Source organism: Lepisosteus platostomus, chromosome 2 (genome assembly GCF_059453375.1).
Source record: "Lepisosteus platostomus isolate fLepPlt1 chromosome 2, fLepPlt1.hap1, whole genome shotgun sequence".
Lineage (NCBI taxonomy): Eukaryota > Metazoa > Chordata > Actinopteri > Semionotiformes > Lepisosteidae > Lepisosteus > Lepisosteus platostomus.
In genome coordinates, this window is record NC_142612.1 from 6,105,747 (window position 1) to 6,113,145 (window position 7,399).

General features: G+C 38.4%; 1 protein-coding gene across 1 annotated transcript in view; it reads right to left on the reverse strand.

Moving 5' to 3' along the window:
- crfa4 (cytokine receptor family, class I receptor 4) overlaps positions 1-7,091 on the reverse strand; it is a 45,652-nt gene extending 38,561 nt beyond the window's left edge. Inside the window, exon 1 of the mRNA XM_088647832.1 lies at positions 6,368-7,091. The gene's annotated coding sequence lies outside the window, so the exon portion shown is untranslated. The remainder of the gene's footprint in view (positions 1-6,367) is intronic.
- Between the last annotated feature and the right edge of the window lie 308 nt (positions 7,092-7,399).

The window sequence follows — 7,399 nt, forward strand, 5'->3', positions numbered from 1 at the left end:
CATGAGCTTTTCCTCTCCAAATCTTCCTCTTTCCCCAACATGAACACTGTCCATCTGGAAGACAATCCACACTCTTTATCCCTCATGTCTTCCCATCTGGATACCTTACACTGCAAACGCCAAGGCTGAGATTTCACAATCTTCTCAGGGCCTTGCTGGGCTGCGTTTGCTGGGCCCTTGGCTCCCAAGCTAAGCTTACCTCATCCGTCAGGATATTAAGATTACAGAGGATCACAATGCTCTGCCAGGCACCTCTCTAAGCTGCTATCCCAGCAGCCCAAGATGATATTAGTGCCAGCCTACACCAGTCTACCTCACCACAGGACTCAGCCCAAGGCAATCTCTGATGACATCATCAGACTTCACCAGCTTATACGTCCACACAAACACCTACTGTAGTAAATCACCCAGAGCATGCGAGCAGCGCTTTTGGCTGTGCATTACGGAGTGATTCTTTGAACTGCTTGGATGTCCTAATGCAAAGATTGAGTTTTTTTTTAATAAGAATGAGATTGTTCATTAGACACTGGTTAGAGAAAGACAAGGGCTTGATTGAACTGGATCATTTTTTTTCTTGTCTGTAAAACATCGAAATTTAAACCTGCTTAAAACTTAAAACTTAAAAAGGATGTGAAAAAAGGACAATTAAAGATTCAATATCTCTTTTAAAACCTGCTTAAACCTTAAAACTTAAAAAGGATGTGAAAAAAAGACAATTAAAGATTCAATATCTCTTTTAAAATTTGTTATGATCTAAAAATATTTAAGGATAGTGAGTTTTAGATTAATAATATTAATCACTACTAAATTCTTTCAACAAAAGAAAATGCCTTTTCTGTATTACTGTATGTGGTGTAATGACGAAAGAAAAAATCACATTTTACTGTGCTGTTACATTGAGCATATGTTACAAATTGATAATACCATCAGACCTAAAATGCTAAAAGTAACATTTTGTCCACATTTACAAACAACCAAGGGGTCACTCATGAAATGATGCTTCATTTTATATCAGATTGGCAAAATAGTTCAAAAATACAATACAAAATTGTTCTAATTCCATATGAGCATATGTATTTAATACTGAGTACAACAATTTGTTTCTTTCTAGGTTACGTTTGGATTTTAGAGAATCGTTTTCACCCTTACTCAAAATCTTTTCTTCATATCCAAGGCATTAAGATAAAAATCAGATTCCCTCTTAGAAATGTTTCACTCTGCATAACTGACTACTTGGTAAACGTTTTTTAATGGCAGTGGAAGATAACTGTCGGCTCTCAATAAAGTGACTTTGATCTGTATGTCTGTAAGTCTGTTAACAAATTCCTGGTAAAAAAAATAATGCCGCCTTCTTTGATCCTTAGAATAAAACAAAAATCTGAACACCTGAGCCTATATCCATAATTCCTAGATCTACTTTTTAAAATGGATGCATCTGCTTACACAGTATAAAAGCCTAAAGTCTAATTACAAAAAATATAAAATGATGAACTGGAATGACATCATTCACCAAAAAAAGTTCCCTTCCTGATGGTTCGGACTGTGTTCCCCACAATCCTATCTAAATGTAATTAACTTATCAAAGGTCAGTGTGACCTGTGAGCATTCATTTGTAAAAACATTAGCAGATTGTCAACTCAGCCATAAGGCAATCTAAACCATACTCAATCTTTAGAGTAATCAGCAAACTGTTCCACCTCACTATAACGTATCAGTCACAATTAGCAATAGGCATTATCTGGGTTTTGCAAAATATATAAGCTGGATCCTGAATTCAGAGCAGACGCTCTCACCTGAGAAGTCAGATATGACATTCACTCAGTTGTTGAATGAAATTATTTTTTAATTATTTGAACTGGGCAGTAAATGAGTTGTCCTGAGCTACTTTTACTTTGTAAAACAGTAGTCAGTAAATAATGTCTTCTGTGCATGGAAAACACAGAGGACATAATTAGTAACACAAAAAGTGAGATCTGAGGAGATGTCACCTGAAATCATTATAAAGCAAGGCTGCAACAACTTTACAAGGGTCGGCATTTCGTGACCTTTAAATACCAGTTAGACGTGAAACTCTTTTTGCTGCAAAATGGAAAAAAAAACATGGAAAAATGGTTGATATTTATTTCATTTCAAGATACTGTCTATTTGGCCTATCTGTCAAATGCTGATAGTTTGATTTCAATTCTCTGCAAATTGCAATTTGGCCACAGTGTCACTGTTTAGAGGTACAATTCAAAGAATTAAGAAACTAAGAGCATAACCAGCAATAAACTATTCAAGCATCCTCTGGAAAGCACAAAAGCACAAAATGTAATATAATACACAGTCACTATATGGCTCAGAGCCAGCACAAAACAGGAGTAGGATTGAACCTCATTACAAGGCAAAGGTACCACTGGGAATCCAAACCTGGCATCCATTTAATACAAACTTTGATTAGCAAGTAAGATATGAAAGTTAAATTTTAATTGAATTAAACAAGAACACTGGAGAACAGAAAATAAGTGGAAGAGTTGTATCTGGACAAATACAGTACAAAAGGACTGGTCTCTAACCTCTTATCACTTTGGAGCACAGATCCAGCTGTTACAGACACAGGTTTGAGTAAAGCAGCATCATCCTAGTATTTATTTTAAACTTCCATTTAACACACAGGATATGTTTTGCCTCCTGTTATTTAAAAAAATACTATTTAGTTGAACTCTAATCTTGAGCCATTCTAAATAAAATACTGCTAGATGATTACTTACTGTATATATGGAGGTTCTGCAGACTGGTTCCCCTATATTTTAATAATTACTTGGTTGTTTACTGTACAAAGTCCTTCTGCATCCTCACCTAGAGTGATTCTGCTGAAATGTCGGCACTTTTTGAAAATGTATCTCAAGATTGCTGTTAATAATAGCAAAAAAAAAGTATCCATACAGTGTCAAACCAGAGGTTGTAAATGCTGATGTCAGCAGCATTACTTACAGTATTATCAGCACATCATTTCAAGTCACATGTTACAACCCTGGAGGTGGTGAAAGGTACAAATGACACAACTGCAAGAGTTAAACTGAAACAGTGAATTACCCCATTATCGATACAAAGCTCTCTTTTGTTCTAGAGGAAACAACTGTGTTATTCAAAAGACTAGTTAAAGCCCTAATTAACTTTTCTACAGTGACGTCAATTGGAAAATATCTGGACAGGATTAACTTGTAAATATTAAATTCAATTAAGCCAATGTGAAGCTGTGATTCAATTAACATTTTTCTTTATGTTTAGATCTGTCCTGCTATCACTCCACTGGCCTTGGTCAAACGAAGCGTAAAAGGCAAAGCACAGCAGATGAGGGAGCAACTACAGTACCTGTTCAAGGCTGAGATCTATGGTACATTTCTCCTTCACTTCCACTCACCTGTCATTAAGAACTCCTATCTCCCAGCGTTTAATTACAGATGAACAACAAATAGTGTTACAAGATGAGAAAGGTGTCATAAAATCGAGCTGGAAGAGGAGAGCACATTTGCTCAGAGATTCTAGTATAACTAAGTGAAGCTCTAATGAGAAGACAAGTTTGCAGTGCCAATGTTAAGTCTTTCATCTAAACAGCTTCTCTGCTAGTCAATCAGAAAAGAACTGCTGTTTTCAAGTCTTTTGAAATTATTTTACTGGAAAAATAGCTGCGCATTCCACACAAAAAAGAAGAGTCTGTAATTAAAATCTTCTGAAAACACAAGCAATACATACTGTAAATGGGGTTGCAATTTCACTAAAAAAAAGCACGTTACACTGCTCTGTTAAGCTCAAAATAATCATTCCCCTAGTTTGCTAATTAGAGCACAACTGTTAGAGTATTTAATCTTTAAAATACATTTGTACTAAAGTTGCAGTGACAACCCTAATTTTTTAAAGGGTGATCAGGGAAAAGTTAACTCTCATGGAGACCCCTGGCGTTTTCATAGATTACTGTCGTATGTCAGGATGCATGATTACACACCTCAGACAGCTAACCTAAACACCAGCAGTGATCATCAATTACCAGAAGGCCTGGGATTTCATGTTTTTTACACGTAGAAGACAATTATGCAATCAGATTTAGTCAGAACTCCCTGTCTCTGAGGAACCTACACTGGATTCAAAAATCAGTAAACCTGCAAAACTATGTTCTCTCCAGAAATCAGCCGTTTAACCCAAACAAACTTACCTCAATACATACAGGCAAAGCAATAGCCTACCTTTTCACATTTCTAGAACAATCTATCAATCTTTCAAAACTGAGCATACCTGATGAAGGCTCCAGCAGCTAACCCAGGGGGCCTCCCATCCAGGTGCTGACCAGACTCAACCTTGCTGAGCTTCAGGGGGCTGCCAGCTGAGAGCTGCAGGGTGATATGGCTACTGGCTATACTATGAAACGTATTATTTAATAAAATCACTGTCATGTGTTTCAAAAATTGTACATTATATTTGGATATCTAGTGTGTATTCTCATGAGTCTTGACTGTTAGGATGATGACAGACCACATCGGATGCTACAGTGCAACTGCAGCTTCTGCACTTTACAGGTGTCCGTCACTTGTTACGATATGGGTGCAGCAGGACCCTTTTTTGTCACGGCTGAGCTGACAAGCCTGAGGCTACGCTAATAGACTCCTGACATCAGCTTCACAAGGAGACCTCAGTGCTGCTGGGGACGATGCACTTAACAGACTGTAGTAACCATGGTGGTACTCCTGTCCCTGCGTCGTCATTTGAAGTTCACGACAGAAGTGGCACAAGGATCGTTTTTTTTTGGGGGGGGGCATATTTTTACTTTTTTATATTCTTTTTCGATTGGACGAAATCGCATTTGAATCAAACGACTCTTAGAATTAATCTTTAAAACACGCGATTACCTTATAAACTACCAGACGGAAAGTAAATTGATTCCACGCTAAAAAGTAGAAAGGCGAAAACCATTTCGGTAGCAGAGCCGAATTGGACGTAAAAAGTACATTGCTCTCCCTTAGTAAGAGTGTTTCAGGTACATCTGCCAAAAGACTTGGTTTGGTTTGAGAACACTTACATTGCTCTAAACGGACGAACAAATTAAAGCTTTTTTGTTAGGTTTCTCAAGATTTCACGACAACTGCGCACAGGGGGGAAACGGAGACACGCCGATATACTTTGAGTTTGACCAAAAAGATGTAAAAAATTTTAAAATTGTAGACAGTCCCCAAACGGTTCTCCACTCGGTAATCTGAAAACGCTAGTATAATACCAGTTTTGATGGGTTAATGATTGGTAAAGTTGCTAAACAACCCCAGATCAACTGGACACTTATTAAGGTTTTCCACAATGCCTCTTCGTTAAAACGCAAAATAAATCTACACGGTATGGATGAATCGTACATATTCTGCTTTGCCCTAATCGTATTTCCGGCAGATATGATTAAATCCCCACAGAGGGGACTTTTGTTTTATGCTATTTACTTTTCGGCGTAGAAATGAAACTTTTCTTGTTCCCAATTGTAATCTTGTCGGATTCTTTTAGTTTTTACTTAAGCTCCACACAGCAGGCACAAAGCGATACTAGAGTATTTCCACAGCTGCGGCTATTTTAAAGTTTAAACTATTCAATTATTTTCTCAGCCGGCTGTTTTCTCCGAGAGTTCCTGCGCCCCTGTCAGGCGCATCTTTCTGCGCTGCACGAATACCTGTTGTCTTTCTCGCCCTGCTCGCCTGTAGCCTCCGGTGTAAATGTTTTTTGCCGGCGGATCTTTGCAGCTGAAGATAAATAGCATGTGTAAAAGTGGCAATAATAAATAAAACTCCAATAATAAACGCCGTTAGAGCATGTTTCGGAAATAAACCAGGTTTAATGCACCACAGATCCATGACAGATTTTAAAGAAAGAAACGCGTCCACGACTTTGACAAGTTTCAGGGTTGTATTTTCACAGTACATTTTCTAAACTGTAATAACCGATCACACAGCGTTGCAGTTTACCACCTCAATACAATGTTTTATACACGGGTTTCAAAAAACTCGAACTTATAACACATCCATACAGGTGAAAGACACACTGTTAGCCTGAGCGATTGCTGGCACTACAGCCATGCTATGGCATCTAGCATTTATGTCAAAACTCGTCAGTATCTTAAGAAAATGCACCAATGAAAGTGCACTACCTGCGCTCCGCGTGGTCAAATGGTGTATTTGTAACGCTATAATAAAAGAAACCCAATTCTCACTTGAGTGAATGAACAGAATATGTATGCAAAAGATGCAAATAATTCTTTAAAAAGATGTTTTTAAAAAAGTGAAAATTACAATATTTCGTCTATCACAAGGCACAGCAGACATTAAAAATAACTTTTCAGCAATAAATGAGCTCTTACCTTATGAGCTTATGACATCGGTCTGTAACTGTCGCTTTAAAACAATATTATTAATAGTCTTTATTTCTTTCCAGCAGGAGACTTATCGGAAACCAAACTGAAAACGAAATCAGGATCGTTTCTTCCCGGCTCTTGCGCTAGATAACGCGTGCTGATGGTAAACACTGAAGAAGTTTGTATTAACATGAGAGGCTTTTGCCCGGCATCTACAGAAACCTCTGCAGTTTTTCCACAAGCCCTGCCTTGCATGCTTTAAACATTATACAGTGCAGCATTTGTCTAAAGCCTAAAAGACGATTTGTCTTGTTCCACCTGATCGCACGTCATTTCCAAGCCCACATACTGTATCTTCAAAGCGCTGTCAGACTATGTGTTTGTGCTCCGTGCTGCAGGGCTTGTCGCGCAGAGAGGAGGAAGGATCTCTATTTCTGCTCACCTTTGAGGTTTAAAGTCTTCTCAATGGTGCTTTGCGGTTAAAAACTAGACATGTTCGTTTTCATATTGAAAGCAAGAAAATACACAATGCGCGCACGTACAAATTGCATTTACCGCGGCAGTCTCTTCCACAGTCACCACCACTGCCACTCGCCGTTAGAGAAAAACGACGTTTACCTAAAGTTACAAATGCTCCCCGCACATGCAGTATACAACGTATGAGAGTTCGCTGTTGGCGTGAGAATCGGAAGGCGTTTCAAAATGTGATTATACTGTAACGCATACGGCCCGACACTGCAGGTTGTGCGTTACCATGTTTTCAAGCTTTAACCTCAGCAGTAATCGGGAACTGTCTGCAGTTGTTATTTATGTACTATACATGTTTTGGAAAATGGTGTCGAAAGCAGAGATGTGCTGGATGAATCGCGATTCACTGTTAATATAGAAGATCGATTTATTTAATTAAATTACTGAAAAGCAAGGCGTGTTCCTCTCTGTGGAATACGAACCAGCAAACTTTCAGCCACAGGCACAGATCCTTAGCCACAAAACCACTGCATTCGATTACAAACACTACCCCTCTCCCATGTGTGTGTT